The sequence below is a fragment of the Notolepis coatsorum genome (assembly GCF_963971535.1).
Source record: "Notolepis coatsorum genome assembly, chromosome: 2".
Taxonomy (NCBI): domain Eukaryota; kingdom Metazoa; phylum Chordata; class Actinopteri; order Aulopiformes; family Paralepididae; genus Notolepis; species Notolepis coatsorum.
Genome location: NC_140166.1, coordinates 35,710,085 through 35,737,758, shown reverse-complemented (window position 1 = coordinate 35,737,758; position 27,674 = coordinate 35,710,085).

Below are 27,674 nucleotides of genomic sequence, written 5' to 3'. Positions count from 1 at the left end.
AACTACAACAGTCTACACCCCCTGGGCCCCTTAACAATTGTTTGTATTGAGCCGTATTGTAATTGTACCCATTCTGCAAACAGGATGTGAGTGACGGTTCACCCTTCTCATTGGTTGAAAATGGCCTTCATGTTTGTACATCGCCATCTGTTGCTTTGGCATTGTACTACATGTATATTACATCAGTGTTAAACCACTGTGAGCGGCCCGGAGTGGATTGGAGCGGAGGAGAACTCTCGCTCCGGACGTCGCGCCGACCCATTTTAAAACCCACTCCGTCGCTCACGTCAAAACCGCCCGCTCCGCTCCCCGCGCGCCGCTCATGCCGCTCACATGGCCTGACCGACATGAATTAGAAACATCAATATCTTTGGATCCGTTTGTGATAAAGTCTTGCTTTATTGTATCGGAATCGATTGTCATCTCAAAATGTTGTGCATCTCTCAGAGATTGCGTGGATGTAAAGCATAGTGTAGAAGCAGAAACCGACTTGTTGGAATTTCTATTATTCATAGTATTGTATTTATGTTTGAACACTAGGGGGCACACCACCTCTATTATACGATACATTGCTAATCAGTGCAATTTATCCACCTGCCGAGGATTCACATGTTTTACCTGCTCAACAATTGTTAGGAACTGTATTATTGAACCTTTTTCACTGAAATGAACTGAGCAATTGACAACTGTTCTGTTCATCCCATCACTATACATTTTGGACAATAAACCCTGCAAACTACATCAGAAGCAGCCTGGACATTCAACATTTATTAACCACCACAGCCTTTGTTACAGCGTAGAAAAACATCTAAGTGGGTGCATCGTGACGTTTGTCAAAACATTCAGGGATTGACAAGCGGCCACTACACATAGAATCTTGAAATATCTAGATTGTTGGTTGTTTTCCCTGGACTGCATCTAATCCGCTGTATCTATCCATTTATCATATCTCTATGTCTGTCACTATAGCCAATGGAAATGCTAGAAATGGTCATGTGGACTGGGAGAACCAATGGAAAAGTCCTATTGTTTCTCAATAGTCCAGTGCGCTCCACAGAAAGGGCCGTCAGATAGACACATTGCTTGCGCGTAATGTAAGATAGACCGATAAGAGAGACCGCCAGTTGAACCTCTCCAGTTGATTTCCTGGTATCAATGGTCTGTAATACTTCAAAAACAACACAGGGAGAGAAGGGCTGCAGGGTAAACTGTGAGACAATGAAAGTTGACGAGTGAAAATGAGTTGTGACTCAATCTTCAGAACGCACAGAGGTGGATGGCCACGGAGGATTTTGGAACTGAGTACACAAGTTCAAGTTCAACTCAAATTCAAACCTCTGTTACTCTATTTCATTAGCACTAAAAATTATTATCCTTTTTTGCATTAGTAACGTCAGAATGTTATCTTTCAAATGAGACCAGGCTCATGCATGTGCTACAAGTATAAAGTATAAAACTAAGCTTTGCTAAAAGTCCTCAAGTTCAAGTGAAAGAATTGCCACTTTTCTGCCCACCTGTTAACACTTTGAGTGCCACAGACGTGTTATGTCATCTTTCCATGCCCCCCGTTGAGTGCCACCGATGCTAATTGTCGTTATATATTTTTATTTATAATAATTTATATTTCATCAACCGAGTCTCCCGTTGGTACAGCAGCCCCTCTAGGAGCTCCGATGGGAAAATACCGCCCCCTATCGTCTATCCCTGTGTAACTGCAGGCCATTCGATTACACTGGTGGATCTCTGGGGGGGGGAGCCAACTCGCTACACTATGCTGGCGAGGGATCTGATGAAGAGGGAAGTGATCGCGAGATGGAAAGCAGCCTGGAATATATATTTACAGCAGCCAATAATCAATCAATAAATGCGACGATATTTGGAATGGCGATCAGGAATTGGAATAATCTTTTTGGAGAACATCTGATCTAAGGTAATCAGAGCAGTTTTGACCTATATCTCACCGTATGGGTGTGTGTGTGTGGGTGATGTTGAGGAAATGAGAGAATCGATTTCTCAGCTCGCTTCTATAGCGTGTATAAGTACACATATACTATAGTATAGATAATCTAGCGTTTATTTGAAAACGATTAATAAATAAGGCCGACAAATGACGTGTCTAGTGTATTCGAGAATATTCCTATAAATGCCGTTTATGACTGAATCTTTCTATTTTCCTGAAATTTTCGAGAGAACGATAGCTTTTCGAAATGCTATAAAAAGGATATGAACCGATTAAAAAGGCTCTTGTCGCGCATACTGCTTACATCACAGGCATGCGCCAGTAGCCTAGAAGCGTAAACAAAGCGAACAAGCATGTCTGATTCTATCTACGGACTGGAGATCACCTGAAGGCTACATTGGCAGTACTTTTTTTTTGGCACTACAAGAATCTGTCCCGCGGACTGGAGCCACTGTCTGTGAGTGACTCTGCTTTGGTCCAATCACATTCCTCACCCACAGTCTGCGAATCAGAGGCAGAGTAGGGCGGGTCTTCACAGCACGTCATGTGACATATGCGCCAATCGTGTGACAGCGGGGCTCAGTCGTCTCGAGTAGTTACAGCCTCGTCTGCACGGAGAATTCCACCCCAAAACACTAGTCTAAACGCAAAATTAAAAGTGAGACCGCAAGGCGACTTTTGCGGTTTCTGTTCAGACTCTCTCCGTCTAAACGTAGCCTGAGAGAAAAACCCACCTCACCTCAAAACCCACCTGTTCAACCTTGCATACCCTCACTCCTGACCCTCCAACCCCTGCATCACTTACATTTCCACATCTGTACACACCTATATATTATAATATATATATTTTTTTATTATTTTTATTATTTATTCAAATGTTCTCTGTCTTGTCTCTAAGCTGTCTCCCTTTCTCTGTAGTATCCCCGCCATGTTGTCATTGTGAAAGTCCATGTACTGTGTTTGTCCATGTACTGTGTCTGTCCATGTACTGTGTTTGTCCATGTACTGTAATGCAATGTCTGTAAAGTGCTTTGAGATACCATAAGGCGCTATATAAAATAAATGTTCAACATCAGGGTTGTCTTTTGGAAATAGTGTGAGATTTAGTTTTCTGTAGTCTGGAGTTTTTGATACATGCAGTGATCACTGATTCCCATCTCAAATACTCTGCAAGCTCAATTATTATTACATTTATTTGAGAAAATCAAATCAATTGAGGTGGATCTAGCCATGTTTTTCAGGTTTGGCCTGGTGGGTTCAGTAACCAGCTGGGAATCATCTCAATGTCTGAATAATGGGAGAGTAACTCTGCTAGTTTATCAATGGAGCTGATGTCACGTGATTCAGTTAAAACTCTATCAGAATCAATCTGAGAGACCAGAATCTTCAGATGATCCATATTCTGTTGTTTTACCAGACTCCTTACATTTAAATTAATTAGTCCCAGGCCTTTCCTATGTTTAAAAGAGTGGACTAATAAGGCTGATTCAGGCGATAACACAGTGGCAAGAAGGAGGGGGAGGGGTCCGCGAGTAGGGTATGGGATGTAAACAGTCAATCACGTGACTGGACAGTGTTCTGTAAGTTAGCCACTAGCATACGGCTGCTGTTGCGTTTATCTGATAATCTTCAATAATAAAAGGTAGAATTCATCTTTCAGAGGTTTATTCAAAAGTAAACAAGCAAAGCAACAAACGGGAAAAGAATACATTGCAATGGAAAAAGAATACATTTCAACGGGCAGAATATACAGTAGCGTGGAGACGCCAAGACATTCTGCCCAGAACAGAATCTTATATATTGTCACTAAGCCAATGAAATGGCTTTCAGAATATAGTATCAGCCCAAACAAGGAGACAATTTTCAGCTGAGTTCAACAGTTCTTCGTTTTAGAACACAGACTCTCGTCTCCTGCCACAACAGGTGGCTGTTGTGAGTCCATAGGAATTTGATGACATTCCCTGTGTGAGCACAAATAGAATTGCCTTGTGTTAGCAAAAATAGTCTCACATTACCAGTCTGTTTAGATGGACTCTTGTCAGTTCTAAAAAGCGAGGAACATTCCCAAAACTGATTCAAATTGTCAATGAAAGCCATGTTCTGAGCACTGGAGCCAGGTGTGAAGACTGAGGGTTCTACTCAACCGGCCAGTGTGGGAATGGGACCAGAGATAAAAACAGACTTTCCACATTTACTTAAAGAGTTAAGAAGAGGGCGGTTAGGTGGCGTAGCGGAGATTGCGTTCTTCACCAACCCCGGAGCTGTGAGCTGGATTCGCCTGTTAGAATCCAGCTCACAGCTCCGGGGTTGTCACCAGCTTGGCTGGCCGTTCACACTAATACAATTGGCTGTATTAGAGGGTGGGAGAAGCTGGCGGGGTGGGTCCGGGTCGTTGTAAACAGCGACTCCTACAGTTCGGTCGGGGCACCTGCTAAGCGCGGATAGGACCTGAGTGGGATAGTGTGATCCTTCCACACGCTTCGCCCTCTCAGGGAGGATCCGCGCTGCCAGGTGAAAAGAAGCGGTTGATTGGCTGGACGTGTGTCGGAGGAAGCACGTGATAGCCTCCACTCTCCCAGATGATCTGACTGTGGGGGGTAAGTGCGCAGCGACCAGGAAGGGGATTGGGAATTGGCATACGACTAACATTGGGATGGGGAGAAAATCGGAGGAAAATGGAGGGGGGAAAAGATAATAAAAAAAATAAAAAAATAGTTAAGAAGAGGGGCGCCCGAGTGGCGCACCGCATACAGCACTACGGTGCAACACGGCCGACCCGGGTTCGAATCCCGGACGCGGTGATCTTTGCTGAATGTCTTCCCCGATCTATCACCCATTCCTTCTCTCTCTCTCTCTCTCTCTACCGGACTGCCCGGTAGCAAAAATCAATAAAAACCTACAAAAACATAACTTTTAAAGAGTTACGAAGAAGAATCTTTGGTCAGCTCAGACTGCTGGCGAGCTAGCATAGACTGTAAACATAACAAGCATAGACTGTAAAAGATGAGATACTCGTGTACATGTCTTACTTTATAGCCATATGTAATAGAAATGTCAAACCTTTGGCCAATATCTCATCAAGATCCATTCTGGAGGAAAGCTGGGAACATTTTCCTTCTCCTCTTATGTTATTGGAGAAGTAAGCTTTATGACAACTTGGTAATAGATATGACCAATTGTAGTCGATACAAATCAATCAAACGTAGCTAGTATCACCCTGATAGCGATATTGGGTATATGATCTGTGCATCCCTATATAGGCCTATTCGTTCAACATGTTACTTTCCTGGCAAGAGTGTAGTGTTTGTTACTTTCAAAAGTAATGGTTACAACATATTACATTTAACATATATTCTTCTTTCTAGACTCCATTGCCTTGCAACCGTTTATCTGTGAAGAGGAGGTTCCCCCTGAGCAGCAGGAGTGGAGCCCCAGTCTGGACCAGGAGGAGCAAGAGCCCCTACAGATTAAAGAGGAACAGGATGAACTCTGGACCAGTCAGGAGGGAGAGCACCTCCAAGGTCTGGAGGAGGCTGATATCATGAAGGTCACATTCAATCCTGTCTCTGTGAAGAGTGAACATGCTGAAGAGAAACCTCAGTCCTTGTGGTTTAACCAAATACAGGACCCAGAACACCTACAGATTAAAGAGGAAAAGGAGGAAATGTTTCAAGATCTAGAGGACCCTGATAGGTGCAAGATGATCTTACATCCTGTGAAATATGAAAACAATAGTGAGAATACTCTGTCCTCACAACTCAGCCAAACCCAGGACCCAGAGCTCCTACAGATTAAAGTTGAACTACATCAAGGGCTGGAAGAAGTTGATCGCTCCAAGATCACAGTAGACCCAGTGAAATGTGATGGTGAAAAGAATGATCAGCCTCTTCAAACCCACTCTTTACCCAGCACTTCAACTGAACAGATGAAAACTGTGGAGGACTGTGGAGTATCAGAACCAGCTAGAGATGGCCATCTCCTCTCTTCAGACTGTTCGAGAAATGATGACAGTGATGATGACAGTTCTGAAACTGAGACCAATGATGGTGATGAATGGAAGGAGAGTGGAGGACCAGGTTTGATGACCCTGAACCCAAAGAAGACACAGAAAATAAAAAGTTTGTCTCACAGCAGTCCTGGGTTCAGAAAGAAGGGAGATCTGAAGATGCACATAAATAAGCATATTGGAGAGAAACGATTTAGTTGTTCGGTTTGTGGCAAAGGGTTCTGTCGGAAAGAAAATCTGAAGACACACATGATAACTCATACAGGAGAGAAACCATTTAGTTGTTCAGTTTGTGGCAAAGGGTTCGGTCGGAAAGAAGATCTGAAGACACACATGATAACTCATACAGGAGAGAAACCATTTAGTTGTTCAGTTTGTGGGAAAAGGTTCAGTAGGAAGGGAGATGTGAAGGTGCATGCAATAACTCATACTGGAGATAAACCATTTAGTTGTTCAGTTTGTGGGAAAGCGTTCAGTAGGAAGGGAGATCTGAAGATGCATGCAATAACTCATACTGGAGATAAACCATTTAGTTGTTCAGTTTGTGGGAAAGGATTCGGTAGGACCGGAGAGCTGAAGGTACATCTGATAACTCATACAGGAGAGAAACCATTTAATTGTTCAGTTTGTGGGAAAGGTTTCAGTTTGATGCGAGATCTGAAGAGACACATGATAACTCATACAGGAGAGAAACCATTTAGTTGTTCAGTTTGTAAGAAAGGGTTCAGTTTGAAAGGACCTTTGAAGACACACATGATGACTCATACAGGAGAGAAACCATTTAGTTGTTCAGTTTGTGGGAAAGGGTTTAGTTGGAAAGGAAATTTCAAGACACACATGATGACCCATACAGGAGAGAAACCATTTAGTTGTTCAGTTTGTGGGAAAGGGTTCAGAAAGAAGGGAGATCTGAAGATACACATAAATAAGCATATTGGAGAGAAACCATTTAGTTGTACGGTTTGTGGCAAAGGGTTCTGTCGGAAAGAAAATCTGAAGACACACATGATAACTCATACAGGGGAGAAACCATTTAGTTGTTCAGTTTGTAGCAAAGGGTTCTGTCGGAAAGAAGATCTGAAGACACACATGATAACTCATACAGGAGATAAACCATTTAGTTGTTCAGTTTGTGGGAAAGGGTTCAGTAGGAAGGGAGATGTGAAGATGCATGCAATAACTCATACTGGAGATAAACCATTTAGTTGTTCAGTTTGTGGGAAATTGTTCAGTAGGAAGGGAGATGTGAAGATGCATGCAATAACTCATACTGGAGATAAACCATTTAGTTGTTCAGTTTGTGGGAAAGGATTCGGTAGGACCGGAGAGCTGAAGGTACATCTGATAACTCATACAGGAGAGAAACCATTTATTTGTTCAGTTTGTGGGAAACGGTTCAGTTTGATGGGAGTTCTGAAGAGACACATGATAACTCATACAAGAGAGAAACCATTTAGTTGTTCAGTTTGTGGGAAAGGTTTCAGTTTGAAAGGACATTTGAAGACACACATGATGACTCATACAGCAGAGAAACCATTTAGTTGTTCAGTTTGTGGGAAAGGGTTCAGTTGGAAAGGACATTTGAAGACGCACATGATGACTCATACAGGAGAGAAACCATTTAGTTGTTCAGTTTGTGGGAAAGGGTTCAGTAGGAAGGGAGATCTGAAGATGCACGCAAGAACTCATACTGGAGATAAACCATTTAATTGTTCAGTTTGTGGGAAAGTGTTCAGTAGGAAGGGAGATGTGAAGATACATGCAATAACTCATACTGGAGATTTGCAGTTCACATAATAGTAACCCCATACTTATCCTAAGCAGTATACTTAAAGGGGACATGCATTATAAATGGCTTTTTTCTGTGTTTAGCATGGTTTTACAGTAATATGGGTTAGTATCAATGGGTCTGTCTCTAATTACCATATTGACTCATCAGTCTAGTCTCGAGTTCACGAGATCCTCCCTCACTCAACTAAGCTGTTCTGATTTGACTGTTTTCCTGACGTGAATAATATAGCACTGATTTGCATAACTAACGCCCCCTCTATGGTTGACAGCGACAGCAGAGCGAGTGGAATTATCTTCACTTCCTCAAACAGAGTGAGGCAGACAACGAGAGAGGAAGGACCTCGCACGGGGAAGCAGCAGTAGTACATACTCATTTACACACAAGCTGGGCTGGACCTCGCACGGGGAAGCAGCAGTAGCACATACTCATTTACACACAACCTGGACCTTGCGGCGAAGCAGCAGTAGGCACATACTCATTTACACACAACCTGGACCTCGCGGGGAAGCAGCACATACTCATTTACACAAAGTGCTTATGGGCGGAGCCAGGCCAACACAGCCTGAAATCAAAAGGGAGAAAAATTTGGCTTTTGAGTACTTGATTAGAAATATAAAACAATGCATTTTTCTTTATAAAAGCGTACAGATGTGTTCAATAGACTCACAGGAATTGTGTAAAGTTGCCCAAATAGTGCTAGGAATAGCAATGCATGTCCCCTTTAATAGGATCCCTATGTACGTATCCTAAGTATTATTATACGCAATAGGTTCCTCATGTACTTATCCTAAGCAGTACACTTAATATGATCCCCATGTACTTTGTTTTATGTCGCTCCATGCCACTGCGGTGCACAGGACGATTATGAGGTAACTATCACCAGAGCCAGACTCTGAGGATTTGGAGCAGCTGTCGTGTATTAAGCCAGTGGTTCTTAAACCAGGAGTCCTTCCGGTAGTTCCAGAGAATCCCCCGAAAAATGGGGCCAATAGTCCAATGAGAGAATACAGTATATAATGATTATCCTGATCATAGGTTTCACTTACTTACTGTTATCTCAGCTATATAATCTAATCTCTGGACTAAATCACATCCAACAACAAAGACTAGGCGCAGACTTTAGGTCCTTTAGAGGCGAAAGTAAAAAATATGTTTACATGATATGAAAGTACAGGTTCTTACCATAAAAATAAGCCATCACTTGTACAATTTGGGCGGTTACTTTTCAATCTATGTCCTATGAATCATGGTGATATCACAATACCTATTCAGAGATACAGGGCCTTAAGAGAGAATGGAGACAATTATCTTACAATGTAAGACAACTACTCTACCCAGAATTCAATGTAATCAATGTCACCCCCTCATTTCTACACCAATTCTCACCTGACCGCTTTCCAGTCTGAGGGCCTTTGTTATTCCAATGACTGTCTTGTGACCCTGCAAACTGCAACCTACAACAACACCCACCCAGAGGATAAAGGAAAATAGTCAAGATAGTAATTTTAAAATTAGTGTCGTAGTGAAAGGTTAACCTTCTGTACTGTGGTAGTGAAAGGTTAATCTTCTGTAGTGTGGTAGTGAAAGTGTTAACCGTATGTAGTGTGGTAGTGAAAGGTTAACCTTATGTAGTGGGAGGGGGGTATGTGGGTATACTTGTGTACACTTGTGGAGAAAAGGAACAAAAAATAATTGATGGCAATGAAAACCTGACTTGTGTACTGTAAAACCCAATACAAATATTGTTTAAAAAAAACTTGATGATAAACAAGAGAACAGAGCATCTCATGAATTTATGTCGTGGACTTTACATTTAGTCATTTAGCTGACGCTTTTATCCAAAGCAACTTAGAAGTTCTGTACGACAAGTCATCAGGAAGAGCACAACTCTATCAGCTGAGTAACAATGTTCATCAAAGTGTTTAGTGCTACTAGGTTAATATTTCTGACACTGGGAGTACATTCACTGAGGTCCATAGATACCAAGAATATGCAAATGGTCCTTGTAGAAGAAGAGCAATATTCCATTTACTTAGGTATGTATTTTAGGCGGATTTTCAGAAAATAGGGCTTAAGAGGTTAAGCTTGGCCTACTCCAGAACAGTCGAGTTTATTCTTCAGACCAAGGGTGGATTTCACAAGACGCTGAGCTGTAATGAACAGGCGCTCGCACACGCAGACCACACCCCTTCAGAGGCTCCATAATTAACTCATTTACAAGTTGTATTAAGTTTTGCAAATAAGGAAACAGAGATAGAACATTTCAAAGCAGTCAAAAATGCAATATTTCTATTTTGACCTATTTCTCAAATGCAAGACATTTCCGCGATTTCTGAGGAATGTTATCTGCCGCCACAAGTCGACCTAGATGGTGCAGAGTCACAGATCTTCTCAGATGGAGGGTCCCTGAGACAAAGTCTAATCAAATAGAGCAATACACTTGATTTAATCCCACTGGATTAAAGAGATTATGCAATGTATCAAAGCTACAGAAGATGCACTCTCCAAGGGTCTGTTTTGAGATTGTATACAATTTGGCAACCTTTCTTGACATTTGTCGGAAAAATTAAAGCAGAGAATGTAACCCCATAATATGTTTATTTCTGTACTGTATGTGTGTTTCTCCCCAGCAATTGTGTTGAATTACTTACTTTAAACAAGTTGTATAGATCTGATAGGTGGGCGGGTTGTGTTGATACAATGTAGCCTACTGTTTTGTATAATGTGAAAATGTACAATAAAAATACCTTGATCAAAAACAAATAGTTGGCTACCTAACTAGCCACTTTGTTGTTTCTAAAGTGTCTCATCCATTTTGGCCTAAGCAATTGAATGTACTACAGTAGGCTGTGGGTAAATGTATCAATACACCTTTCACACTCACATTCACGCAGTGGCGGACTCAGGCTGTTTGAAGGGCAGGGGCACCTAGCAATTGGTTGGTCAATTTAAATGTTTAAGACACATCTTCTGTCCAAAATGAGTATTCTTGACTATAAGCACCGGATTCTCAGTGATAATCCAAACTATGGCTCTGCGAGACAATCTAGTACAGGGGTGGCCAACCAGTCAGAGACTAAGAGCCACAAAAATGACTGTGGTACCACAAAGAGCCACACCATATACCAGCGTTTCTCAACCTTTTTTTTCAGTCACGGCACCCTTCATGTGTTTATAGGTCTCACCCTCTGGCCTCTGAAGTTGCTAATGTCTTTTTTATTTGGGCCTCACAGGGTTAAAAGTACCCTGTGATACCCACGATTGCAAAATTACAAAATCACTTTTAGCCATTTAAAAAAATAATGTTTATTTAAAAAATGTTAAGCACATGTATAGTCAAGTCAATTGGTCCTGTTGTTCAGCCTCACAATGCTATTTGATAGTAAATGTGTTTATATGTCCCACCCTCTGGCCTCTGAAGTTGCTAATGTCTTTTTAATTTGGGCCTCCCAGGCCTGAGATATACAGTAGAAGTGTATATTTTCAGCATTATGTTTGTTTACCAATTATTTTAACTTATTAGTGAAATATTAAGATTATAGAAATCTCAGGGCATTGAGTCGGAAACCGGCGCATATTGACAGGAGGAAGTGGCACAGCCAAAAGTGAGTAGTCTTTTGAAGGAAGAGACTCAGGGCTTTCGAATTTCGAATAACTACCTTACCCAGCTCACACCAGCCCCTGTCAATCATCTGACTTCTGGATTTACTTTTTTATTTATCTTATTTTTGGGGGATTATCTCCCACAAACCTGAACGTTATTGCCATAAAACAGAACACAGTTCGTTTCTCTACCTTTCTGTGAACGTCTTGCAAAAAACGGTGTTGCAATACGATGAAAAATGGTGGAGAAATTTACATTATAAAAAAGATGGCAGAATTCAGTACTGTATACAAAACCTTCTGTTTAATCATCTTCCATTTATTAATTTGCTTAGATTTTTCAGGTCTGGTCAATTTTAGCATGGTGTTATTCACAGTCAAAGATACATTTATTTTTTTAAATAGAATTGATATTCTCCTTTGGTTCATTACAATTTACTCAAGCCTAGTAACAGACACACTATTTCTGACACTGATCCATATATGTCCCTATATTCAGATACCAAGAACATGCAAATGGCCATTTACATTTTTTTTAAATGTTTATTCTACGTCCTTATGGAATGAGTGACAAAAAAAAATATATATATATATATATGATATTTTTTTGATGGAAGAGCTGCACATTGACGGGCAAAGATACCTTTATCCTTATTTCCTCCCTGACTGTTGTTGCTTTGGACCCAATCTTTCAAGGAGAAGCTGCCTCCCAGCATTTCTCAGCTGCCTTTTAATGTTCTTCAGTTTTCTTTCTCTCCTTGGCATTCTGTAATCATAGTATATAGGCCAATGCTAACCCCCCTTTTACGTTTACTACCACTCTTAAGTTGGCTTTAAAAACCAATTCACACTGAACTTTAAAGTCCTATGGGTATATTTTGTGCTAATCATCCCAAGAATTTTTACACTTCTGCTTTATTTCCAAATTGAGAACACGGGTTAGCATAGAATCAACTATAAGCAAGGTAACTGTTTAGTTAGCTAGCTCCTTAGCTAGGCATCTATGAATGAATGAATTTTATTTTTCGGTCTTGTTTACAGATAAATCAAACACACCCGTGTGGACTTACAAAAGAAAGAAAAATCACAAATGCATATATTCAAGGCAAGCTCACACACAAAATCCAAAATCAACGACCGGAAAAAAGAAATAGGCTGAAGCACATGCTTATTTTTGCCTATCCCTTACAAATTCTTAAAAACTAAATATATTTTAATATAAGAAAGAAAAACTTAAAATATGCTGCAAGATATAATTTTTTGATATAAAAACAAATGTTTGATGTTTTTACTCAAAACTGTACTGAATTATTTGATCCTTTAAAGGAAAACTCCAACATTTTGGGGAATTAGCTTATTTAACATCTTCCCTGGAGTTAGACAAGAAGATACATACCTGTTTTGTCTATCTGCATGCATTAGCCTTAGGGAACGCCCGCACCGTTAGCCTAGCTTAGCTTCATCACTGGAAGTGGGGCAGACCTTTAACACATGGCGCCCAGCCACGGAGATGTCCGTGTTTCGAATCCAACGCTAGAGGGCCATCCACGGACTGCTGGACTGATGAATTGAAAATGGGGGACCCTGATGTAAACAAGACGAAAGTCTTTCTCTGGTCTGCATCCCCTTAAAAATTGTGTGTATTGAGCTGTACTGTATTGTACCCATTCTGCAATCTGTTAATAAAGTTTTCAATCAATCAACCAACGGACATGTCCGTGGCTAGGTTGTTGTGGCTTTTATTCCATTTTAATAACCTACTCAATGTCACTGAGCGACACTGCAGAAGTACCCTACTTTTTTAATTAGAAAAAGTGCATTACCGGCCAGATCCTCGTAGGGGCGCTGTCTCGATAATGCAGTGTTCCCTGTGGCAGAAGTTGTCTTGTTTTTTCTGGATCTTCAATGTAGTTTTCTGCTAACCTGAAGCTATGCCTGTAGCATGTACAGTAGCACGGAATACGTTTTGGGACGCGGATTTCAGTGTGCAGTAAAGGAATATATGATCAGCCAATGGACATATCGATCTACCAGATGGTGATTGATAACTGGGAAATCCTTTTTGCAGTCCAACCGGTCACAGGTAAGAACGTTTTGACGTCAATTTCAGCTTGGTCGGGCCTTGCTTTGATAGCCATCCACCCGGTCAGCGAATGAGGCTACTGAGGCTAATGCCGTTATTGGTAATCAATCATCAGAAACGACGACGTCCCCCCCCCCCTTTCATGCATTCATGGCGGACCATCATATCGATCATATGCAGTTTGATTTTTAACTCTAGCTTCTCTATAGCCGAAATGCCATTGGATTTAACGTTACTAGCTTAGTGCCTTAGTTCCTGACAGGCAGCGAGCGAGCGAACTGGAGACTAAATCGCGCGCGACACTGTCCTGATATGACGCGGCGCGTGTCCGAGTGTGTCTGTGTGTGTGTGTGTTACCTGGAAGCACGGACAAAAGTAGCCTGCGATTCTCGACCAATAAAAAGTGTTTAGGGCCGGGACTCGGCCGCGTAATCGCTCAACTAGAGACACAGCGAGCGAATATTTGAGGGGGGAACGACATCGCCGCTCAGTTCGCTGTCGCTCGCGGCAGGTCAGGATAGTCTGATTGAAACGAATACATTTTAATCATTTTCGCAATCACGCTCGCTCGCGTCGCTGCCTGTCAGGAAGGGGTGTATCTCGCCTTCCAGGAAATATACCAGCCCAAATACCATATAACACTTATATTCAAGATGCTATAAAATGAGAATGTATTGATGAAAAAATGATTTCTTTAAGCCATTTTGAAGGGACGGTTTATGGTCTCAATTGACAATGAGAATGGACAGATAGCAATACTATAAAGTATTAGCTCTACAAACAGCTCTTCCCTACAGTCACTCCAAATACAATCAAAATACAACTCAAACGTTCCTGTAAACATGTTGTGACCTGTGTATTTACCACGTGGAGAAATAAAAAATTATTGTATTCGACGTTTCCGCTTTCTAAGCAGATATACTCTGAACTATTTTTTGCCGAACCATTGCTGTCTGGGTGCATTGATTCCACGTCACCACTTTCTAACGTTGAAGTCATATTTGTGTCATTCAAAGGATCCGAACCGATTGACGTTATTATGGCTACCATGACTGTGGTAAGTTTTCATAAATGTTTTTAGATGGAAGGCTGTATTCCGTGAGCGAATATTGTGAGATTGATGAATAGGACCAGTGGAGGTTTCTCTATGACAACACGTGAAACACAAATTCACTCATAATTCATAATTATTATTAATTTACATATACCTATATATATATATAAAAAAAAAAAAAAAAACTATATATATATATATTTTTTTTAATTATTATTATTATTATTTTTTATTATAAATGTTTTCCCATGTAAAAAAAAAATGCCAGTGAATTTTTTTTTCTTCAAAAATGGCCAAAATTGACAGCTCTGAGCAGGCCTGCACTGCAGTATTGCCTGCAGTAATTATTCGTGAAGAAAACTTCACAGGTGTGACCCATTGTTAAATAAATAATAAATAACAGCGAATCAAAATAGGCTATTAACTTCATCTAAGAACGGTCTGTGCAGTTAAACTCTTGCCATTGAATGGAGGATTGATTGATTGACAGCCCTTGACATCCAATACACGGAGGTTGAATATGATTGGCAGCCTTGCAAATCCAATCAGAGATTTCTGCATTGCAAAGTCAAAATGGGTCCAGCTGCATGTGAGGAGGATAGGTTAAGAAGCATTTTGTATAAAAGTATTCTGTACTTCTGTATGACAACTAATAAAGAAACTTGAGAAACTTGAGATTGGCCCGAGCTAAACCTATCCTCCTCACATGCAGCTGGACCCATTTTGACTATGTGAAAGTTGAGACTATGAGAAAGTTGTTGTTTAGTAGTTAGTAAGCTGTACAGCTATAACAAGTCAGGCTAAATTAAACTTTGCGCCAACATTAGGACCGAAGTATAAACCAGCAACTGAGCAACATGAAGAAGTGGATTTATGCATCTGGATCAGAAAAAACGTTGTGGATGAAAAAGTAAGTATAGGCTACAGTGCTTGTATGCTAACAGTAGCTAGGCAGCTTAGCCTACATCACAATGATAATCACCAAGCTAACTTACTGTACACACTGTAGGGCTGGGCAATTAATTGAAACAGAATCGCGATATCGATTCATAGACCTATGCAATCTAATTTCTAAGTTATGACTATTTTCTTTTATTAAAAAAAACGTTTTTTTTTTTTTTTTTTTTTTTTTATTATTATTATTTTATCTGGGTTGAACATGATTTGTGGAACTCCCTCTGGTGTTGTGGTCGTGGTATTCACTGACCTTTGGGAAGTATTTCGACATGCACATGGGTATCTTAGTGGTGTAGTGTATCTTGTAGACCAGGCCCATTGCAAGTTGCTGTACTCTGTCGTCTACTCTAAGCCATCCTAGGTTGTCAAAGTGGACAGGGGTGAGGTGGGTTTTAGGAGTAAGGTCAAGCAGTAGTCTGACCAGTTTGTTTTGTGATGTTTGTAATCTTGTTTTTAGTGCCTTTGAGGTGCTTTGGTACCATGAGGTGCAAGCATAGTCGTAGTACCCTTGAATGAGTGCTCCTGTTAGAGTCTTCAAGGTATTCTTGTTTACCAGAGAGGAGATCCGGTACAGGAATCTAGTTCGTTGGTTGACTTAGTTTTATTACATTGGATCCCATTTTGTCACAGGAAAGATTTGCCTCTATAGGATGGAACCCAGGTAGGTAATTTCATCTTTCCTTTTAAGATAAGATAAGATATTCCTTTATTGATCCCCTTGGGGAAATTCAGGCATCATAGCAGCATGGGCGAAGGGGGGGGGGGTACAGGTAGTGAAAACAACACAAGCAGTGTAAACAAATAGGTCAATATAATTTACTATCTAACTAACTGAAATATACATTATTCATTATTCACAGTATCACAGTATCCACATAAGGTGCAGTATGCATAAGGTAGTGTTATTGTCCGAGGCGGTTAGTTGAGTGTCGGGGGGGTATGAGTCTGTGGCTTCCTTGTCACCTTCACCTAATATGTTTTGATCTGGTCAGGTGCGCTGTCACCTAAAATGTTTTGATCTGATCAGGTGCGCTGTCACCTAATATGATTTCATCTGGTCAGGTGCGCTGTCACCTAATATGTTTTCATCTGGTCAGGTCCGCTGTCACCTAATGTTAATATGTTTTCATCTGTGTCCACTGACCACTGACACACAGTGGGGGATGTTTTAAAAATATTATTTAATATATAATATAATATAATAATTTGTGCTTCACCTAAAAATTTGGTCAGCAGCCTCCACTGAATAGGACATAACTTTGCTGGACTATCCAACCTAGTATAAATATCCTCAGCTGTCCCTGCATCCCTTTTGATTCAATGCTACTTTCGCTTGCTGACTGGCGTTACATTAGCCCCTTTCGTGACTGTGATGCACGACTACAGGGGTTGGGCGAGTGAATCCACACTTGTGGTATTATTATTACTCTTTTATTGTGTACTTTTATTGTGTAACGCTAGCCCTGTTCGTGACTTGGAATGACAAATGAAAACAAAGATGACAAATGAAAAAACTTTCGTTTAGGTTTTTTTTCATATCTGACACAAGATTGATATGAAACAAAAGACAACAAGAAAAAGACAAGAGCACTGTTAGACTGTCGCCCTAGTGTCCTGTCTATAGTTAAACTATAATAACTAGTTAAGGCTTTTCCCGAGAATATGTATTTAAACAGAGAAACATGACATTTTCTATAACAAGAGCATTACAGAATATAAATTGCAGCAAAAAAAAATGCCTCTTATACAAAATCAGAGCCACTTGATGAAAACCTGGAAGAGGATCATTGAAGCCAGTTTCTTGGCAGTTTTGGATTACAGTGATACCTGGAGGGGGTATGGCAATCACTCCTGTGGTCATTCTGTCTGTCTGTCTGCATTAGCCATAACGATAGGTTATGTATATAACCTAGTTATATGAGTACTGGCTGAGCGTCCCGCTCTTAAGCCTATCGAGATACCTCATCTCATGTACCTATTGTACCTCCATCAACGAATAAAAAACAAATACACCCACACCTGCCGGGTCCCGCCCCTATGGAGGCGCAGCCTACAAGACAGCGGGCCTGGTCACCAAACACTCTTCCTCGCCAAAAAATCCCGTTCCCAGTAAAAGATCCCTCAAAAGGGAACTCAGGGCCGCTTAAGAGCGGGACGCTCAGCCAGTACTCATATAACTAGGTTATATACATAACCTATCGTTATATATCGTACTTGGCTTATCGCGTTCCGCTCTTAAGCCTATCGAGATATGGGTTAGAGCGGACGCGAGGCCCGACAAATGTACCCCCTGAGGACCCGTAAGCCCACATCAAGGGGTTTGGGGAGTCCCGTCACCCCATCCTTCCTAATGAAGGGGGGGCGCAGTCAACTCCACCTGAGTGCGAGCAAGGAGGAACTAGAAACCCTTGAACACACAGCACAGGCGGAACCACGTGTGACCTAACACACTGTGGCCCATACCCACACACTCCTGCTACCCTACTAACGGACAGGAAGCAGGAAAGGCCACAGACCCCAGAACCGCCTGGGAGACAGAACCCCCGGTCATGTCCATGAGGTAAAACCTTACAAAGGGGCCCGGGGAGGATCATGAAGCTGCAGCACAGATGTCCTCCACCGAGGCCCCACCCAGCAGAGCGGCAGAGGCAGCCACCCCACGAGTGGAGTGCGCCCTGACGCCCCCAGGGGGATCCAGCCCGGCCAACGTGTAGCAGAGGGCAATGCCCTCGCACAACCAATGGGACAGGCGTTGTTCGATAGTGCCTTACCGGCCTGAGAACCACCGTGACAGACAAAAAGCTGATCGGTGACCCCGAGGTCCTGAGTACGGCTGAGGTAATTCCCAAAGCACGGACCGGACATGACAGGTGAAGGCCCGCATCTAACTCACTAGCGTGAGGAGGCGGATGAAACGCCTGAACCACAATATCCCTGGAGCGGAAGAACTCCTGATATTTACAGGCACGAAGGCCGCAGAGTGGCACCGCAATCGGAAATGAAAGACAGGCACTCTGGTCATACCGAGAGAGCACAAAGCACACCCACGCGTTCAGCGGAGGTGACGGCCAGCAAGAACGCAGTCTTGAACGACAGCTGTTCCAACGGCGCTTGCTCAAGAGGCTCAAACGGGGCCAAGGACAACCGACCGAGGACCAATTGAAGATCCCAACTCGGAGCCAAAGAGCGTTGCACCGGCTTAACGCGTCGAGCGCCAAGCAGGAAACGCTTCACAAGAGGCCTGAACAAGACATCCCCCTCAAATCCCTCATGATAGGAGGATATAGCTGCTGCATATACCCTCACCGTCGAAGCCGACAGTCTATCAAGGAGAGACTGGAGGTAACTAAGGACAGCATCCAGGGGGCAGGAGACTGGGTCCCGGCCCCCCGCCTTACACCACACTTGGAACATACGCCATCTGCCCACGTAAGCGCGACAGTGGAGGGAGCATGCGCATTCCGGATGGTATCAACCACAGAAGGGTCCATCCTCTCCAGACTACCAGTAGCTGGATCAGGACCGGGAACCACACAGCTGCGCCCCGGTCCGGCGCCATCAGGATGAAGAACCTGCGCTTTTCAACGTACCCGTCCCAACAACTGACCTAACAGATGTATGGGGAAGAATCCCAGGCGGCACTGGCTATGTCCGGACGTAATCCCCACCCGTCAGGATGAGGACCGCCCCACGACAGTACACCTGTACCCACATTCACCCTGCCGGGGATGTGGGGAGCCCTCAGGCTGCGCAGATGGAGGACGCCCATAGCCAGCCGCCCGCCGCCTGGTGCAGACGGGGGGAGCGTACTCCTCCCTGTCTGTCGATCCCGAGCGTGTCGACAACACGCTCTGAGAGGGATGCCCATAGCCCTCCAACCGTTGACTGGGAAGAGGAGTACTCTACTTCCAGTCTACAGCAAACCCCAGGCTGGTAGAGACCTGCCTGGTACGAGACCTGACGATCCACCTTGACCGCGAAGGACCAGAACGTCGTCAGGGCAGAATACACTCCGTAACCCCTGACGACGCAGAGGCCCCAGTGCAGCCTCCACGCACCTGGTGAAGATGCGGGGAGCCAGAGAAAAACCGAACGGCAGCCTCTGGTACTCATACGCTAACCCTGCAAAGGAAGCGTAGGTAAGCCCTAGGATGGAAGATCGGAGATGCGAATACGCATCCTACAGGTCTATGGAGGAGAACCAGACCCCCACCTGACAGTGTTCAACGGGTAGGAGACGATCCAAAAAATGCCGAACCTTCCCATGGGACAGGTCCAGCATGGGTCTGACACCCCCCCCCCTCCCGATTTCTCAGGCACCAGAGAACACCGGGAGGAGAACGCCACGACGATGGCTTGCTTCATCCACAGAGATTGGATCTCGTTGACCAGAGCTGTCACTGCTGGAGACCCTGACAATAGGGTCTGTACCAAACCCGAAAACAGGGGGGTTGTGTAAACACAAGTCCCCGCCTCAGCGTTCTCTCCATCCACCTCGACATATGGTACTGCCGTAGTCATATGTGATGACACTCCCAACGCACCCGCCGCCATGTGGCGCAGGTCCGCCAGGAACTGTAGATAGTTGGCCCGGTCCCACCCGCTGTGCGTAGCCAACCCTGGACCTGTGCGAGCAGAGCGTTCCGTGTCGGGACATCTGACCCTGACACTACCCACGAGGCAATCGCACCCAAGGGGGGACCCCGACAGAAAGGGCCGGTTTGATAGGGGGGGCTTTCTAGGTGAAAAAAGCCCCCCCACTGAACACCCCTCCAGAACATGCTGAGGAGTTGTTCTGCAGCCGGACATGCAAGGTGTGAGGACCCCATGGGTTCCTACACACCGTAGCCCTGCAGTGATATTACTACCACCCAAATCACGCGTGCCTGCGAGACCACTGCCAATCTTTCAGGAGTGGGAGGCACCAACATGATACCTGGCCTGGCGAAGGCGAGGCCGGGGAAGCCCGCACTGTGTGCCTCAAAAGGTTTCGAGCCCCCCTGCTGACAACACTTATAGTTGACAGACGTAACACCAGGCTCAACCAACACAGCTTATGGTGTGGGAGCCGCTTGACAGCACAACATTCTCATGGACAGACCCAGGCTCAGCCATCAACTGGGTGTCAGCCCCTGTCCCCATGAGAAGCGAAAAGTGGGGCCGCCCGCGCTTCAACGAAGGCACGCGGCCCGCAGCCAAAGGAAACAATCAGAGCCCCCTTTTTCCGCTGGTGTTGGGGGAGGGAGTGATCGGAGAGCGGGCTGCTCGCGGCAGGACGGTGACGGCTTGTTGTTCTAGCCGAGCCCATCCAACATGGCCGATCCCTCGGCCGCCAAGGCTGTCGGCCTTGTGGACACCTGTCGATTCAACGCCCAGGATACCTCTGGCGGGGGAAAACATGGCCGCCTGTCGAGGGCCTCATCATCGCCGCTGACGAGGCCGTGCTCTCTCTTCTTCTGGCTGCGCGGTGTGAGGCGGTGTGGGGCCTAGGACAATACCGCCCACGCTCCAGCAGAAGACCAAAATCCCCTGCGGGATTTTTGATAGAAAAAACAGCAATTCGAACACAGTTCTAATCGCCGCCAATTCCATACCGTGGCGGTACAGGCTTTAGCAGCCCACCAGCCACTCGCCAGGCCAACCCACCCATGGCGTCGGCCGGGCGGGGCACTGTTTCAATGTCAAAAGCAAAGGACTGATGTTAACACAGAGCACCATTGGTGGTTGCAAACAGCAACCTCCACTGTGGTGTGCACCATGAAGGGGTTAAATGAATAAAATAACTAACCCACAAAATACTGTAGAATGAGCAAGCCCATATACACAACGTTAAGGGGAGGCGGACCAGAGCGAACCAGTCCCGCATTCATTCAAAATATTCACAACAGCACAACAGCCCTAGCTTAGCCCATTTACCAAAAAAGGTAAACAAAGCCCCCCCCGCACTACTCCCCCAATAGACACCGATTGACCGTCAGCATGAAATGGTTGAGAGGAGAGAAAGCTGTAGCATAGACAGACCTTCTCATAGCAGAGCGACAGAACAAAACAGTAGCCCACTACACTACTATAGCATAGCATAGCTGTTACAAAGGGTCAGATTAAACCGAATATATATATTTATTGCCTGAGGTCCCATGTATAATATTTGTATATCGTTTGATATCCCTTGTATATTCTTTGTACATATATACGGAATATCCCTTTACCTGGTACAGGACAGACCATAATATTCGTTCTCCTATTGGAAGCGATCCCCTGGCGCCAGTGACTTCTTATACACTTCCGGCTTCAACATGGACGGTCGCATTTTACGTAGCTCCCGTAACCAACGCAACAGAGCAACAACAAAAAAGTACTTTGCGCATTTTCTACTTTCCCTCCTGTGGATTATGGATTTGTACCTGAATTCACAACTCAAGCAGCAACTCCAGACAGAAGTGGAGGGTAGCGAAAACGTAAAACAGCAGTCCCATTGCGACTTCTATTTGTTAACGGGCTCGGAGAGGAAACATCCAGCCTTCGGAGCCACGACCATCCACACAGTACTTACTGCAAATCCGGAACGAAAGAAATTACCCCCGGCAGGCAAGTGTAATAAGAGATCAATGTTTTTATTATATCTGCTCATGTCGGGTGACATTCATCAGAACCCTGGTCCCGTAATGACACGGAACCAGAGACTACAGTCAAATCTGCTGACCCAAGAAGCAGCAGCCAGCACAACAGATCAACGGCTACCCACACATACTGCGGCTAACGACATGATCAACGGCAACATTCCTCCTCTGCCACCTCTGCAAAAGAACCCACGAGAGGCCACAGCGAGAGGGAAGGAACCGGGGTTCACAACCGAGGCGCCCAGCACGTCGCGGGGACAAAACAGCGAGGCATCGCTCCTCACACCGGCGCCGGAGATCAACAGCATCCACGCAATTGACGCTTCAGCCAGCAGTTGCACCAGCCGACCAGCAAGCGGCGACATACCCTCACAGAAGCCCCAGCGGACTCGGCGAGTGGCTAAAGGGAGAGCGGCGCTGGACATCAAGGTCACCAAGGACCCGACGGTTAGCTTGGCTGGCCCCGCCAAGGCCGCCATGCCAGCTAGTCTACCCGGGCCGAGGCCAGGACAAAAGGCACCCCCCCTCCCCCACAATGGAGTACAATCAGACATATCTGTAATCAACCAGCCCCCCCCCCCACATCGCGGGCTTTCACACAAAGGAATACAGACTCCAGCAAAGGACAAAGCATCACCCCCTCCCCCCCTCCCCACCCACGGCACAAACAGCAACAACGCCCCCCCTCCCCCCACCACAGGACAGGACACAATTGAACAGAGTTACCTCAACTGTGACGACGTCAATCTTATTACAAGCAAAAATGGACTTCACATATTTCATCTAAATACAAATAGCCTGAGACCTAAACTGGCTGAAATCAAACAGTTGTTTTTAAACGGTAAGGCTAACATATTGTGTTTCACAGAAACAAAATTAGACTCATCTGTACAGGATCCAGAGATTGAAATTGAAAACTACTCAATAGTCAGGAGGGATAGGAACCAGTATGGAGGTGGCGTCTGTGTGTATATACACAAGGATACCAAATACATCAACCGTACTGACCTTAACCATGATGAAATTGAAACTGTTTGGATTGAAATCTTATTAGACAGGGCTAAACCAGTACTAGTAGGCACAATCTATAGACCACCAGAACAGAGTGGCTTTTATGACACACTTGATGGGTGTTTAGCTGGGGTGGAGGGGGTAGAAAAAATTCTTATTGGGGACTGGAACACGGATATGCTGCGTAAATCAGCACCCGTCTTCAAGGCCTTCAGTAGATTTTCTGACCTGCACGGTTTCAGCCAGCTAATCACACAACCCACAAGGGTATGCGATTCGACACAAACCACCATTGACCTCATTTTGACCTCTGACAAGTCCATGATCTCCAGTACAGGGGTGATAGCATGCGAGTTAAGTGATCATTATATGATTTTCTGTACCCGCAAAAAGCTAAAACAGAAGGCCGGCTGTCACAAAACAGTCACATCTAGAGACCTCAAAACTTACTCTAGAGAGGCCTTCAACCTAGAACTGGGGAGCTTGGACTGGTCAGATGAGCTCAGTGGTACACAGGTTGAAGAAACATGGCTTGGATTCAAAACCAAATTCACAGCAATACTCAACAACATGGCACCGATAAGAACCACCAGGGTTAAAAATCGCGCTGAAGCATGGATGCACACTGAAATACTGGCCGCTATGAAAACCAGAGACAAAAAATGCTCTGAACTTCATAAAAGTCAGACAAAGCTTTCCAAAAGCTCAAACAGTGAACTCCAAGCCCACGTGGTTGAACAAAAAATCCAAAGAAACAGACTAAGAAATGACGTAAACACCATGATCAGAACCGCAAAAAAAATTTCATCAACGACAAAACTGAGGAAAACAAAAACAAACCCCGCGAACTTTGGAAATTACTCAATAATCAACTAGGCTGCAGTAAAAAACTTAAAACCAGATTCTCAAACATAAACATAAAGACGGACAACACGCTCATCACAGACAAGCTGGATGTAGCCAATTACTTAAACATCTTCTTCACAAACATAGCCACAACACTGGTAAACAAACTACCCTCCCACTCAGGGCATTATGGGGTAGAACACATAGTAGCATACTACAAAAACCTAGGGGTCCACAAAGACGACTTCAAACTTGAAATGGTAACAACCGATGAGGTACTCAAAAAATTTAGCGCCCTCCAACCTAACAAGGCCACTGGCCATGACAACATCCCCTCCAAATTCCTCAGAGACGCAGCAGCCGCCATCACCCCAGTCATCACACACATAATAAACCTCTCTATAAGACAGGGGCACGTCCCCAAGGACTTCAAAATTGCGAGAGTGACCCCTCTACACAAAAAGGGCAGCAAATTAGACCCAGGCAACTACCGCCCTGTTTCTATTCTTACCTCCATCTCGAAAGTCATGGAGAAAATAGTCTACGAACAGGTCGAAAAGTACCTGGCGGAAAAAAACCTAATCTACGAATTCCAATCTGGCTTCAGAACGTCCCACTCCACTGACACATGCCTCCTCTATTTGAACGACCACATCAAACAAGAGGTGGACGCTGGCAAATACTGCGGCATGGTCATGCTGGACCTACAAAAGGCCTTCGACACTGTCAATCACTCCATTCTAATGGACAAGCTAAAAGCAATTGGTTTTGATAGCCTATCAGTGAGCTGGATGCAATCCTACCTGGAGGGGAGAGAACAGATGGTAGAGGTAAACGGTACTCTATCCCCCCCCCTCACAGTGAGCTGTGGTGTTCCACAAGGAAGCATACTAGGACCGCTACTCTTCCTAATATATGCAAATGACATGTCGTCAGCCTGTGACTGCAACTTGTTCCTGTTTGCGGACGACTCAGCCCTGCTGGTCTCTGACAAGAACAAATTGCAGGTTGAAAAAACCCTCAGCACGGAACTAGGCAAAATCTGCATATGGCTCGCTGATAACAAACTATCATTACACATGGGCAAAACAGAGTCCATTCTCTTCGGTTCAAATAACAAACTCAGCAAGACGGACGGATTCTCAGTTACAGTGGGTGACAATATTGTCACAAGGAAAGACGAAATTACCTACCTGGGTTCCATCCTAGAGGCAAATCTTTCCTGTGACAAAATGGCATCCAATGTAATAAAAAAAGTCAACCAACGAACTAGATTCTTGTACCGGATCTCCTCTCTGGTAAACAAGAATACCCTGAAGACTCTGGCAGGAGCACTCATTCAAGGGTACTATGACTATGCGTGCACCTCATGGTACCAAAGCACCTCAAAGGCGCTTAAAACAAAATTACAAACATCACAAAACAAACTGGTCAGACTACTACTTGACCTGAACCCCAGAACCCACCTCACCCCTGCCCACTTTGCCAACCTAGGATGGCTTAGAGTAGACGACAGAGTACAGCAACTTGCAATGGGCCTGGTCTACAAGATACACTATACGACCGGGGTGCCCATGTACATGTCAAAATACTTCCCAAAGGTCAGTGAATACCACAACCACTACACCAGAGGAAGCTCAACAAATCATGTTAAACCCAGATTCGGCTCAAACAAGGGACTAAACACGTTTCGCAATTATGCCACAACAATGTGGAACGCCCTACCCAAAGCTGTAAAGGAATGTGAATCCCTGCCCACATTCAAAACCGCCCTTAAAGAGCACCTACGGGAGGCTGCAATTCGAAACTGGCCACCGTAAATGCCCAAAACCCCCACCACCTCCTAATAGACAGTCTCCTCCCCGCCGTATGTATATTTCCCTCCCACCCACCCACCCCCTCCTAATGTACAGTCCCCTCCCCATCATATGTATATACTCTGTCAGGATCTAGGGGTAACAGTACTGTATATTTGAATACCGCCTATGTCACAAATGTATCAGTACTAAATACCTATATGTCCCTATGCCATAAATGTCATGTATGTTGTGTATGTCATAAATGTCTATATGAATTGAAAATGGGGGACCCTGATGGAAACAAGACAAACGTCTTTCTCAGGTCTGCATCCCCTTAACAACTGTATGTATTGAGCCGTACTGTATTGTACCCATTCTGCAATCTGTTAAATAAAGTTTTCATTCATTCATTCATTCATTCATTCATTCATTCATTCACTTACCCCCCTAGAGCTGACTTGAAAGCTACCGACGTAACATGTCTGTACATGCCCAGCTTCTGCCCATGAATACGGCTACCGAAATACGAATGGTACTATTTGTTCACCGTGCACATAAATAGGGCGCAAGAAATGTAGAACTCTCTTAGTCCCTTGTGCCGTTCAGTCTCGTTCAGTTCCAGTTATCCAAGTGACGTCTCTCCCCACTACGCAACGTGGGCAGAGTAGGGCTCGCATCGCCCCAAGATAGAGTCTCGTGTTATCCTAATACGTTTGTTTAACGTATCGTTCGCTATTTATTAGTAAACCTTCATTACGAGTCAAAGACCACGTGAAGTGGGTAATTGTGCGTCTACATAGAGCATTTATTGCCGCGTACTAATAGGATAGTAACGTCAAGTTCAACCGTGCACTACCGCGCACCGGAGGATACCTACACCGGACCAGCAGAGCCACTTTCCGGCAAGGATTATTATTCTTCATTGCTTTGATCAAGCTGCTGGAGCAGAGAACCGCCTACCCCACTGCTACTGTGGGATCTACACCTGCCCGTGAGACCATCACTCGAGCCCGTCTCTGTCGTACCAGAGGCTCCACGTCTTTCACCTGCACGGCGCGCACCCTGGGACCAGGCTGCTTTTCCCCGCTGACTCAGGGAGTAATACACCGTCTCCAGGTGCCTTGCTGAAGCTCCGTGGAACCATTGACTTTCATAGAGTATTGCCTCCCCCTGCTGGCTTACAACCGGTAGTACACCCCTCCCCAGAATACTAGATCTAATTCCTAACTTTCATTATTGATTTGCCTGCACATTCTTTGCCTTATAAGCGCATCTAAAGTGAACAAAGTAATGTAATATCATATTCTTAATGTAATAAATATTCTAAACGAGTATTTGTGTGGAAACCGTTCATTGTGGAAGTGTTCTAATCTCATATACCTTTGTACGGTATTGGCCAGTAATGTACATAGACGGTAATAGTTTAATGATACTAATACTTGATTAATACAGTCAGGGAATTGTACCCCTCAGTTACAATTGGTCCTTTGAGCCGGAGAATAATTAGCGTAATATTAATATAATATTAATATTGACATGGCCGATGACGAATACTCCACAAACGGTTCTCCTAAGCTAGATCGCCCGCAGCGCAGACGGCAGCCACCTCCCTATCTAGAGGCATACTCTGTCAGTCCAATACCTAGCTTTAAAGGGAAGTTAAACGCGGAAAAAGTAGAAAGTAAAATTATGTCCGACCCTAACAACCAGGCTACCCCGCCTACAGAGGCCCTAGTGGGTTCTAATGTAACTGACCAAGCTCACGGTGGGGACCAGGAGGGAACTGACACGACTTTACCCCCAGACAATACCGAAGAAATAGTCCCCGATCAGCTCCGGGAGGAAGACAACCCTAAAGAGACGCGCACCCAGGAGACGGATCTCCTCGGTACGCAACAGGAGAACGGATCTCCAACAAGTACTGCCGGGAGCCGATCGCCCCG